This window comes from Ambystoma mexicanum, chromosome 1p (genome assembly GCF_040938575.1).
Source record: "Ambystoma mexicanum isolate Mex_15411 chromosome 1p, UKY_AmexF1_1, whole genome shotgun sequence".
Classification (NCBI taxonomy): domain Eukaryota; kingdom Metazoa; phylum Chordata; class Amphibia; order Caudata; family Ambystomatidae; genus Ambystoma; species Ambystoma mexicanum.
The window spans coordinates 924,619,999-924,633,649 of NC_090921.1; positions in this window are offsets into that span (position 1 = coordinate 924,619,999).

The window sequence follows — 13,651 nt, forward strand, 5'->3', positions numbered from 1 at the left end:
CATCCAGATCACGCATTCGGTGCTGGGTGCTGCAGGGGTGTCCCCCGCACCCTTGCTCACTATATTGTGAGTGGGGGTTGCAGGTGTGTCACCCGCAGATGTCCCGAAAATAAATAAATAATGGAAACACACCTGTGGCGCTGGTTCCAGATAGAGGAAGTGAAAGGGAACAGGTGTCGCAGGGAGCAAGGAGTGGGAAGCAAGGTAAGTAAGGGGGTGGGGGTGTGGGTGTGTTGGGGTGTGGATAGGTGTGTGTTGGTGGTGTGTGTGGTGGTGTGGGTGTGTTGGGGGTGTGGGTAGGTCTGTGCTGGGGTGTGGGTAGGGGTGTGGGACAAGTTAGAAATGTTCAAAGGAGAACAGACCCAAGGTTATTTCGAAAAAAAATAATCTTCGGTCCTTTCTCCCTTGAACATTTCTACCTCGGTCTTTCCACCCTGATCCCAATTCCTTACTTGTAGATAGTGCTTTTTGCACAGTACACATGGATAAGACAGGCGATTGGGCATGTTGGCAGGGTGTGGTGACAATGTACTGTATGTTCTCGTGTGTTGAGGTACATAAATGGGCAGTTCTGTCATTCTGTAAGGGACTGCTTCATTTCCTTTCCCACTACTGCAGAGTTGGGTAGAAGTGGAGTCACTGGAAATTACCCAGCATACAGGACTTGTCAGGCTATTACTGCGACTTGCAGCAGTCCTCAAAGATCAGCCCATCTTTGGTGTACCCTGATTCACTGGTCTACTGCACATAATGCAAACCACAGCGCTTCCCTGCCTTTTTGCTACAGCAACCTAAAGTGTTCCCAGGCCCATGACAAGGTCGGCACTGTCCTAGACGGGATATCTTCTATACAGCCTTGCACTTGACAAGGGATGCCTGCTCTCTAGAAGACATACATGCCATAGTACACATGTATAGTGTGGAAGGGACAACACTGCATTACAAAATACTTTCTGCGACAAGCATTGAACATATGTACACCATTGGACACATACCACAGTACGTTCTATATCATTTCTATCAACCACTTTCCATTGCCAGTCCTGCCACCACGCTAACCAGCCATTACCACGCCATGCTCTCCTAGTCCACTGGGACTCTCTGGTGCCCCCCCCTTCTCCCTCAGTAATATCCATCACTCTCGAGGGACATTGCACTCATGACACTCCTCTGGCCCCCTCGACACTATAAGGCTCACTTTATGGACATTACCACACGGTGGCCCCTTGCCCATGCCAGAAACATCCCTCGGTTCCCAGCGCATCCATGGGGACCCACCCCTCTGCCGATACTGCAGTGTTGAACACACCTCGCTCTATACTACAACCATTCATGCTTCACACCATACCTGGTTCATAATTTAACTTTGCTCCTAGCCGATCTAACGGCCCCCATGCAACACAGCCAGGGGGCCCTCCTCTGTCCTTCCTATTACCTTGCTGCAAACCCCCTGCTTGACCAGCCCACCCTGCCCAAGCAGCCATATCTGCTTGCTCACCGACAATCTCATAAGCACACAGGCAACAACCCTGATTCTGCACACCACTACGGCCAGTGCCAGACATGTAACACCACCCCTTTGAACCTCCATAGTAGTACACTCACTGGCTCAACACCAGGCCGGGTCGTCCCCCCTCTCTCTACATGACTGTTTCAATCTTTTCTTTCCTCCAGTTTGCTATCTAGCATCCAATTCATTTGGTAACATCTATTAATATTTAAGACTAAGCACAAGTCTCATCTGGTAAGATCCAGCCACAGGCCTTAACATGTTAACCTCCCTCTCTGCTTTACTCATCTAACAATGTCTATCCATTTCTCTCTCTTTTTTCGCCCCTTTGTGCACTCTCTCTGTTACCTGTTAAACCAACTTCTGTTCCCCTACTGTGGACGTGAACCAATATAATTGAAATTGTCCATTGTGTATCATATGCTCTATCTATGCTTGTACTCACCACCACCCGTGCCTCACCTCACATACTATGTCACCTTACACACTAATGCATTCATGTCACCTGGCAATGAACACTGTTGCATTTTTCATCAGTGATCATGGTTGGTTGCTACTCACCACACCACAACAATGTACACTATACCAACTTTGTTCAAACACAGCCTTGACAAAGACCTTCTGGTCGAAACACATGTCACCACTCTATATTTGATTGGGCACTATATGTGCTCACAGACCAGGGCAACTATATGCCAGTAAAGCAGCACCCTTTAAACTAACTGAAGTGACAAGACTTATCATTTACTCACTCTTGACCAACCACCTAACTGGTCACAATACTCAAGGTCCAGCGCTCTATTAGACGTGGCTCTTACCAACCACTCTGACCACAAAGAGGTACACTTGCTTGAATATTCTGCTAGGTGCCTTGCACTGTGATGCACTCTCCCTCTCACAGCTAAAACCCCATTTTGTGCTAAAATTGCAGGGTGGCAGGTAATAAAGAAATGAAAGATGAACGTGCAAATGGACTGTTACATAGTGTGGGGGTACACTTGCATTGTGTGAGGTTACAAATACAGACCAGCAAAATTAATGTGATTTAAAATAGTGAAATGTAACAGTTTTCCAAGCTCAGCGTGATTGATAAAAATTAACTGAAAATTCAAGATTTGAAATTTGCCTTTTTTGCATTGAAAAAACCCAAAGGATGCATACTTTCTTTAACAGTTTCAAACAGTGAAAGAACAACTATTTTACGATTTGTAGATAGACAGCAGTAAGGGAAAATATGGGAACGGTTGATGGAGATGCAGCTGTGTACAGGTGCACTTCAGAAAAAACAACATGACACATGCTTTTTACAGTAACAAAAACGTTAATCAAGTTTCCTCTAACTTTATAGGGAATTTGGGATAGCAGCTATATTATTAACTACGTGATGTAGATGAGTGGAAGCGCTATGTGGTCCTAAAATAAAGTACGTGTCACTATGATTCAAGTTGTGATTGGCATCATCTCCAGGATGAGTGCAGACGTAAGTGGTGGCATCGGTTGAGAGATGGAAGGAGCAAGTCAGTATTTAGAAAGTAATAAACCTAAGAGAAGGGTGCAAAATAAACAATTCATGGTAGTACAGTAATTGCAAGAGACGTAAGCAGGCCTGTTACATGCACCGAATAGGATTTCTAAGATATAGAAAAGTTGAAATAATTCAAGAAAACACTGTATGCTCACCCTAATGTATACAGATAAAGCATGTTGACAGGGAATCTGTGACAAATTTGAGGAAATGTATGATATGATAATGATATGATGTGATATGATATGACATTTATAACGCGCCTATAAACAAGTGTTTTAAGCTGCGACAAGGCAAGGGAGGGGAACAAAGAGGGACGGACAACAATCCTACTAGGCCCGGGTGTCATTCAGATTGCGCAAGTGCGTGGGAAGGGAGGAAAGGAAAGTGCAGTACATGGGAATAGATAATAACAATAAATAAAATAACGGCAAGCATGTGGCAAGTGCATGGGTAAGTATGGACATCAGATATCAAGGTCTGGTAGGGGGACTGTAGGGATACAGAACAGTTTCCAAGTGTGGGGGTTGCCAGTGGGCAGTGCAGGTGTGTGATGCTGGCGGGAGAGGGACCTGCACGCGGGATCAGAGGGTGACCAGGTAACCAGTGTAGTACCCGTTTCAGGCAGGAGGTCAGCAAAGGAGAGGAGGAGAGAAAGCAGAAGCAAAGAGAAAGGTTTTGAGGTGTTTCCGGAACCAGAGATGGTTCTCGTCAAGATAACGGGAGGCAGGGAGGCTGTTCCAGAGGGAGGAACCAGCCGAGGAAAGAGATCTACCACCAAAGCTTTGCTTCGAGAAGCGACTGACCCTGAGCGAGTTGGAGGCAGATGAGCGAAGAGCTTGAGAAGGAAGCTATTTAGGATGAGCGAGTTGAAGGTATTGAGGCTCCAGACCCAAGAAGGGCTTGTGGATAGGTTATTTATAACACGCTTATTACCCAGAAGTTTTGTAAGCACGGACGCTGAGTGAGCCTGTGTGGCTCTGTGTCGTCTTGCTTCCAAAGCATATGTGGCAAGGCTTTCAGCTGTTTTTCCTTTGAATTTCCTGCACACACATATGAACACTGTGAATAAGAGCAATTCAATTGCAGTAAATGTATTTCCAGAGACATGGGTTGGGCATTTTACTACATTCTATGACAATAGAAGGGACACGCCTATGTCCCAGATTGTTTGTGTTAGTGCAGTACTTTGTTCAACCCTTCAGACACAGGGATTTCCACAAGAATGACAAAAACACATTGTAGTTGGGGGAAGGAACAGGTTTATAGGCAAGGCTCCCAGGGACTGGGTAAAGTGGTCAGACCTGTTGGGTATTTTGTGTAGATTTGGGGCCTGGCGGTATTTTCTTACCGCTGAAAAATAATTTTGCAACAATCACTCCTTGTATTCAGATTGGGTTATGTATAATAATAATACAGTGGATATGCATTATTTCAGTACACAGACATGCATGATTGGTATGCGTGGTTGGTATGCGTGGTTGGTGGTATTTTGGTGAGCATAATTCCTTTGTTTTATTTGTGGCCCCAATATCCAGAACCCCTTATCTTTGTTTAGATTTTTCATGTAATCACTAGAGAGACCTCAGGCTTGCATTTCAGGAACACCACGTTTTCATTTTTAGTGTGCCACCATGGGCAATTTCTCGCTGTCTTATCTACGGCAGCGAGCTATCGTGTGGTATTTTTCACTAACTTATATACGGTAGTGAACTATGTCCCGGGTCTCTATTTTTGCTGACTCATGTACCTTCAGCAAAAGGCTATAACACACACAGTTAGTTATAATTGCTCATACTGAATGACATTGTGCACACAGCTGCAGCCAAATCTTATTTGTATCTACCTTAAAAATGACAATTGCACTGTCTAAACATCTCCCCACATCATCAGCACTGTATTGGTAAATGCACAAATGAAAGAGAAAATAAAACATACCACCAGTCTGCTTTCAGATATTTTTGTGTATTATAAAAGTTGCATTTAAACACGATTTCACTCTTTTACAGAAATAAATGAAATAGCACAGTAACAGCATTATTTGTGATACACTGACAAGAGAGTGGCGGGGAACAAGAATTCAATTTGCAACATTAAACACGTGGGTACAGCACAGGAATCTCCTTTCCTACACTGACTGAATATTTTCGCACACTCAGCTCCCACACTTCAGCGAGATAATTACCAGGCTTATTCAGTATGTAACTTCTTTGGCTGGTCGCCTTCTGGAGGGGTTCTCCCAGCAAGGACAAGCATCTGCTGTCACTCAAACTGGGACTTGTTCACTGGAAATCCCAGTCTCTGCAACCAAGTTGAATCTGCTTTAGGAATCAGGCATCCCCAGCTATCAAGTCAGTCCTTCTCCGAGCTGTGTCAAGATGTCTCTCCCTAGCTTCTTCCTCGAGATTACACAAGAACACTCTGGTTACCTCCTACCAAAGGATCCTAACCAATAAAATTACATCATGCCCTAACCACCCTCTGCACACAATGGCTTGGCTTATACAGTTGCAACTGTAACCAAACTGATTTCCTGCTTATTCGAGGTCTTTGCTTCCTGCAGTTACTGTGGACAGAACAGCAGAGCAAAAAGAGAAAAAAAAAACTGAATGTGCATTTAAATAATGACTTTCAGAGCCTGTCTTTTTCCATTCATGTTGCACTGAAGAACACATTATTATTTGTGGGTTATGATCAGGTTAGTTGTTAATGAGATTAGTTTATTAATTTTCAAATGTGTCTCTTGCAACATAGGCATTTCAGGTGAAAAATAGTGTGCATTTTGAATGTACAAATGTGTGCTTTTAACTGTGAAAAAAAAAATGATTTGCATTTTATATGTAAAAATCGTTTTTGACTGAATAACCTGCCCTCATTTATATGTCCATGTTACACTGGCAACACATAGCTTGAAACAATTGCATCATAGCAATGCACCAAACCCATGCAGTGGTACTGCATACATTTTTTTTTTTTAAAACATGCTACACATTGATCCTGTGCAGTAGTGCTGTACTCTGTGTTGTAACATGCTAAATAACCTTACAGACCAGAATGCCCTCCGAAACCCTGAGACCAACATCCTGATATATACAGGAGGTAGGCCACCCCTCTTCTCCAGCAGTCATTAGGAATGCCATGACTACTTTGCCCCACGTGTTGTGTGCAGGGGTGTGTTTCCTCATCTCTTTGGTGTTTGTTGTGCCATATTCTTCTTTGAGTTTGTCGGTGCCAGAAACCCTGGCAACAAGCTTTGAGTGCATGCAGTTTGCATCCTACTTTATATTTTTGGTTCCTGTGTGAGATTCTTACTTAAGTGTGTTGATGCCATTTCTTTTTTTCCCCAGGCCTTGGGTGCAGGTGTGTTGGCCCTCTTCTCCTTTGTGTTCATTATGCAAGACTTGTCTAGTGAATCGGTCTCCTCACACTGCCTCCCCTTCTAGTGGATGCATTTCAGGTGGTCTCAGCAGGTCAAAGCTGTGGTCGGTTCTGTGCAGGCGTACATAGTCTGAGGTTTTCTGTATAGTGACAGACAGAGGGACATGGGTTATGAGTGTATTTATATAAAGAAATTGTTTTCCTAACAGTTGTCTCAGAAGAGGTACACAGAAGTAAAATAGCAATGATCTGTGTGACTATTGGCACTTTAGGACCCTAAAAAAAGATGTCCGAGCATTGAAAATAGGTCCAGAAAATATGCCCTTGACCTGTTCAAGTTCATGCCTTCCCATTAGTTATGTGTATTAGTTATGTGTACCTACAATGCCATGCTGTATTGTAGTTGTGTACTGCCAGGGTGGAAGACTAGTAGTATAGTTCTGATAAATAAAGAAAAGGTGTAAAGACAACATCTACACCTTATCATGTAATTAAATGTTCTCTCCTGTGGAAAATGAAGCCCTTCATCTCAGAAAACAACTTCAGATCTGCTGTGCAGGCTTTAGTCCTCTCACACCTGGATGGCAATGCCCTTTTGGAATGCCTTATACCAACTCCACAGGCACCCCTGAGATGTGTCCTGCATGCTGCAGCATTACTCATCAAAGAACTCCACAAATTCAATCACATCACCCTGACTTGCATTGAACTACACTGACTCCAGCTGCTAGCCTGTATCAATTTCATTCAAATCCTGATGCATCATCTACAAGGCTATCAACCTCAGGTCCCTGAGCTATCTCACTGAGAAATGTAGCTTCTCCGAAGGCCTACGATCCACCAGAAGTAAGGAAATGTGCAGACTTGAAGTCTGCCAAGGCAGGAAGGAAAGAACCAGAAAACAGGCCCTCTCAGTCTATGCCCTAATACTCTGAAACCTCCACCCCATCAACATCAGACGCATCTTCTCATTGATACACTTCAGGAAATAGCTCAACACCCTCCTCTTCAAGGAATGGCACCTCCTTAACACCCTAGTACACACCCCCTCAACTCCCCCTATCTGAGGGAGGGTGATCTGCTCAGAGCTACCTCCTGTGTTTGCTTGTAGATCCCTTGCTGCCAAATGTCCTGCTCTCCCTTCCATCTTGTCATTTCCCAGCTTCCTATTTCTCTGCTTCCTTTGCCATGCTCTTCCCCCTATGATTGTAAAGTGCTCCGTTACAACCTGAAGCTAGGTTCATGCTCAATTAATACCAAGATAAACAACAAAAAGTGTCTCAAAGTATTACTACAATATGTTACAAGTATACCCAGTGAAAACTGCTCACTCATCTAGCACCAGTGTGACAAAAAGTTCTTACCCCACCCTGTTTAATCCTCTTTTCGAGATGCAAGGGCACCATCTTACACAAACCTAGTCATTGGCAGCAGGGTATCCCATACAGTTTAATGGTCAAGTGATGTGATCACATTCTAGTGTCATGCCACCTCCTTTACTGTACATTTTACAGTCCTCATAATTCTGTCTTAACGGCTTTTTAAAAAGGAAGAATAGTTATCAATGAGGCGTATAGAGACAGGAAGGGAGTTCCATAGAAGTGGGGCTTGGACTTGGACTTCGAAGCTTGTGTCACCAAAACGAACCAATTTGAATCTTGAATCTTGGCTGGACCATTGTGGGTGAAGCAGATGAACCAAGATTTCTAATGGGTGTTTTGCTCTTAGTACTATCCGATCGGTATACCGGGCATGAAAAAGATAGGCACTTGTGAGCTAAGGTAAGCACTTTGTGTGAAATTCTTTGCCTAACAGGAAGCCAGTGTAGGGTTTTCCTGAATGTGGAAATGGGTGTACGACGAGAGAGCTCGAAGATGGTACATACTGCATTATTCTGTGTAACTTGAAGGGCACTGATGTTCATGGCAGTGGTACAGGCTAGTAGGCTATTATAATAGTTGTGCCTGGAATTAATTAATGCTGTGGACAGCAACGCGCAATTTTAAAAGAAAATGAAAGGTCGAAGATATTGTATGCGCTTGTTGATGAAGCTGCATGCAGACCTGATATAGGATACGTACGGCCTCATAGACAATTTGTCATCTAGGATTACTCCTAAGGTTTTCACCTTCTTAGAGACCAGAATAGTGTGATCTGCAATGTGGAAATTAGAATAGTCAGGAGTAAGCTTACTCCGCGTATTCTTGGTGGCAACAAAGGGTCATGGTAAGGATGTGAGGTTAACATCTCTGATGCCACCTCACATCTCTGTACCTATCACATGCATAAATGGGTCAGTATAGGCCCGTTTCTGCATTATAGAAATGTACATCACTGCTATGAACCACTTCTATAGTCATATTCATCTTCACAGTGAAGCAGGGAAAGATAGGATACATGTTTACGAAATATCTTTTTTTTTTTTGTAAAGTCAATGGGGGTCATTACGACCCAGGCGCAAAGGGATACCGGGCATCGGTAATGACACCGGTGCCGGTAATCCCTTTGCGCCCTATTCCGAGGTCCATTTGCGGGTCCTTCCTTAACGCTGGTTTTAGCAGGCGTTAAGGACGGGATCCGCAAAGGGACTTCAGAGCTAATGATGGTACCGTAATTTACGGTACCGTTATTAGCACCCTCCCCATTCCCATTAAGCCCTATGGGGGCTCAAATGGGAATGGGGATTGACATTTTCAATGGGAATTTATCGGTCCCGCAAAGGTCGGACTAGACCGGTAAGTCCTCATTGAACCAGGGCTGACACGGTACCGGTAATGGTGCTAGTCATGGCGCTAATAGCACCATGACTAGCACCAACCTCGGAATGAGGCCCAATATGTTAGGTTTACAAATAGGTGGTATCCCTTTCTAAGATACCACCTCAAGAAGTATCCCAGAAATACCACTTCTGCCAGTGCAAAACACTGAATTGGTTGAATTTTGTGACATACCACTAGTTGAGGTGGTAACTGCTAATGGTGGTATTTCACACACACAATCTGACCAACTTATGACCCCATAAAACGACATGGGCCTAATGTTCTCTGGTAGGTTATGGCTCCCAGTGGCTGCGAGGATGAAGTTCAAAACCCTCTGCATTGTCCAAAGGGCCTTCTGGGGCCTGGGCCCTCAATACCGTCAACTCTCTCTTCCTAAATTTCTTCATTCTCGAGCTCTTCGCTCATCCGCCTCCAACTCCATGAGAGTCAGTCGCTTCTCAAAGCAATGAGTTGGTGGTAGATCTCTTTCTTTGGCTTGGGCCTCGCTCTGGTACAGCCTCCCTGCCTCCCTGAAATCTCTGGTTCCAGAAGCACCTCAAAAACCTTCCTCTTTTCTTCTGCTTTCTCTCCTCCTCTCCCCTGCTCAATTCCTGGCTGAAACTGTACTGGATACCTGGCCACCCTCTAATCTCGGACAAAGTTCCCCTCCCCCACCAGTTACACACCTGCACTGCTTCCCTGGCAACCCCCACACTTGAGGACTGTTTTCTGCACTCCCCACTACCCCTGACACTTGGCCTAGTAGGATCGCTGTCTCTGCCTTCCCTCTGTTCACCCCCTTGTGTATAGGCGTGTTATAAATGCCATATCATATCATTTCATATCACATCATATCACATCCTACTTCCTCAAATCCATTTTCCATTTTGATGTCATCTTTGATGTCCTGGGTGTTAGTCTTGGCAGTGCACTGTGGTGGCATGAGTTATGGTTGCTTAGCGTACCATAACTGGCGAATTTCAGGGGTTTTTCGATTTTACTTGTAAACATAACGTCCTTTTAACAACTTTTTTTTACTGAATTTCATAGGTTTTATTAGTGCAACTTTACCATAATGTCCCTTTAAAAAAGTTTTTTCATTGAATTTCATAGGTTTTTATTAGTGCAACTTAACCATAACGTCCTTTTCAATGGATGAAGACTACTAGCATCCTAGGTTCTCAAAGTGAGAACAAAGTGGTAAAAAAAAGATTTTTCTTCCCAAACCGGTACGCCTGTGGCATCCCGGTGTAGGAAGGAAAATCATTTACCAAGATGGCCACCATGCAAAGTGAAGGCGGGGTGTATAAAGAGAACACAACAGGGCATCAGCGGGGGGTGGGGGGAGCAAGAGGTCAACAAGGGGCATCATAGGAGGGGGGGACAAGAGGAAGACACGGGGCATGAGCAGGGGGTGGGCGGAACAGGAGGAAGACATGGAGCATGAGTGGGGGTGGGGGGAACAGGAGGAAGACACAGGTAATCAGTGGGGAGTGGGGGGAACAAGAGGTGAACAAGGGGCATCATAGGAGGGGGGACAAGAGGAAGACACGGGGCATGAGCCGGGGGTGGGGAGGTACAGGAGGACGACACGGGGCATGAGCACGGGGTGGGGGGAACAGGAGGAAGACACAGGGCATCAGCGGGGGGTGGGGGGAACAAAAGGTCAACAAAGAGCATCATAGGAGGGGGGGCAAGAGGAAGACACGGGGCATGAGCAGGGCTGGGGGGAACAGGAAGAAGACACGAGGCAGGAGCGGGGGTGAGGGGAACGGGAGGAAGACACGGGGCATGAGCGGGGGGTGAGAGGGAACAGGAGGAATACATTAGTCATCAGCGGGGGGTGGGGGGAACAAGAGGTCAACAAGGGGCATCATAGGAGGGGGGACAAGAAGATGAAGACACAGGGCATGAGCGGGGGTGGGGGGAACAGGAGGAAGACACGGAGCATGAGCGGGGGGTGGGGGGAACAGGAAAGAGATACGGGCATGAGTGGGGGGTGGGGGGACAAGAGGAAGACACGAGGCATGAGCAGGGTGTGGGCTGAACAGGAGGAAGACACGGGGCATGAGCGGGGTGTTGGGGGAACAGGAGGGAGACACAGGGCATGAGCGGGGGGTGGGGGGAACAGGATAGAGACACGGGGCAAGAGTGGGGGTGGGGGGAACAGGAGGAAGACAAGGGGCATGAGCGGGGGGTGGGGGGAACAGGAGGAAGACACGGGGCATTAGCACGGGGTGGGGGGAACAGGAGGGATACATGGGGCATGAGCGGGGGGTGGAGGAAACAGGAGAGAGACACGGGGCATGAGCAGGGTCGGGGGGAACAGGAGAGAGACACAGGGCATGAGCGGGGGGTGGGGGGAACAGGAGGGAGACACGGGGCATCAGCAGGGGGTGGGGGAACAGGAGAGAGACACGGGGCATGAGCGGGGGGTGGGGGGAACAGGAGGAAGACACGGGGCATGAGCGGGGGATTGGGGGGAACAGGAGGAAGACACGGGGCATGAATGAGCGGGGGGTGGGGGAACAGGAGAGAGTCACAGAAATGAGCAGGCGGTGGGGGGAACAGGAGAGAGACACAAAGTATGAGCGGGGGAACAGGAGGAAGACATGGGGCATGAGTGGGGAGTGGGGGGAACATGAGAGAGACAAGGGGCATGAGCGGGGGTTGGGGGGGAACAGGAGGAAGACACAGGGCATGAGCGGGGGCTGGGGGGACCAGGAGAGAGACACGGGGCATGAGTAGGTGGTGGGGGGAACAGGAGGAAGACAAGGGGCATGAGTGGGGGGTTGGGGGGAACAGGAGGAAGACATGGGTCATGAGCGGGGTGTGGGGGGAACAGGAGAGAGACACGGGGCATGAGCGGGCGGTGGGGGGAACAGGAGAGAGACACGGGGTATGAGCGGAGGATGGGGGGAACAGGAGGAAGACATGGGGCATGAGCGGGGGTGGGGGGAATATGAGAGAGACAAGGGGCATGAGCGGGGGTGGGGGGAACAGGAGGAAGACACAGGGCATGAGCAGGGGGTGGGGGGAACAGGAGATAGACACAGGGCATGAACTGGGGGTGGGGGGAACAGGAGGAAGACATGGGTCATGAGCGGGGGATGGGGGAACAGGAGGAAGACACGGGGCATGGGTGGGGGGAACAGGAGGAAGACACGGGGCATGAGTGGGGGGTGGGGGGAACAGAAGGAAGACACAAGGCATGAGCAGGGGGTGGGGGGAACAGGAGGGAGACACAGGGAATCAGCGGGGGGTGGTGGGAACAAGAGAGAGACACAGGGCTTGAGCAGGGGGTGAGGGGAACAGGAGGAAGACATGGGGCATGAGCGGGGGGTTGGGGGGAACAGGAGGAAGACATGGGGCATGAGCAGGGGGTGGGGGAACAGGAGAGAGACACAGGGCAGGAGCGGGCGGTGGGGGGAACAGGAGAGAGACACGGGGTATGAGCGGGGGTGGGGGGAACAGGAGGAAGACATGGGGCATGAGCGGGGTGGGGGAAACAGGAGAGAGACACGGGGCATGAGCGGGGGTGGGGGGAACAGGATGAAGACACGGAGCATGAGCTGGGGTGGGGGAACAGGAGGAAGACACGGGGCATGGGTGGGGGGAACAGGAGGAAGACACGGGGCATGAGTGGGGGGTGGGGGGAACAGAAGGAAGACACAAGCCATGAGAAGGGGGTGGGAGGAACAGGAGGGAGACACAGGGCATCAGCGGGGGTGGGGGGAACAGGAGAGAGACACAGGGCATGAGAAGGGGGTGGGGGGAACAGGAGGAAGACACAGGGCATGAGCGGGCGGTGGGGGGAACAGGAGAGAGACACGGGGTATGAGCGGGGGGTGGGGGTAACAGGAGGACGACATGGGGCATGAGCGGGGTGGGGGGAATAGGAGAGAGACAAGGGGCATGAGTGGGGGGTGAGGGGGAACAGGAGGAAGACACAGGGCATGAGCGGGGGTGGGGGGAACAGGAGAGAGACACGGGGCATGAGCGGGGGTCTGGGGAACAGGAGAGAGACACAGGGCATGAGCGGGCGGTGGGGGGAACAGGAGAGAGACACAGGGTATGAGCAGGGGGATGGGAGAACAGGAGGAACACATGGGGCATGAGCGGGGGTGGGGGGAACAGGAGAGAGACAAGGGGCATGAGCGAGGGGTGGGGGAACAGGAGGAAGACATGGGGCATGAGCGGGGGGAACAGGAGAGAGACACGGGGCATGAGCGAAGGGTGGGGGGAACAGGAGGAAGACATGGGGCATGAGTGGGGGTTGGGGGGAACAGGAGGAAGACACAGGGCATGAGCGGGGGGTGGGGGGAACAGGATAGAGACACGGGGCATGAGTGGGGGTGGGGGAACAGGAGGAAGACAAGGGGCATGAGCGGGGGGTGGGGGGAACAGGAGGAAGACACGGGGCATTAGCACGGGGTGGGGGGAACAGGAGGGATACATGGGGCATGAGTGGGGGGTGGA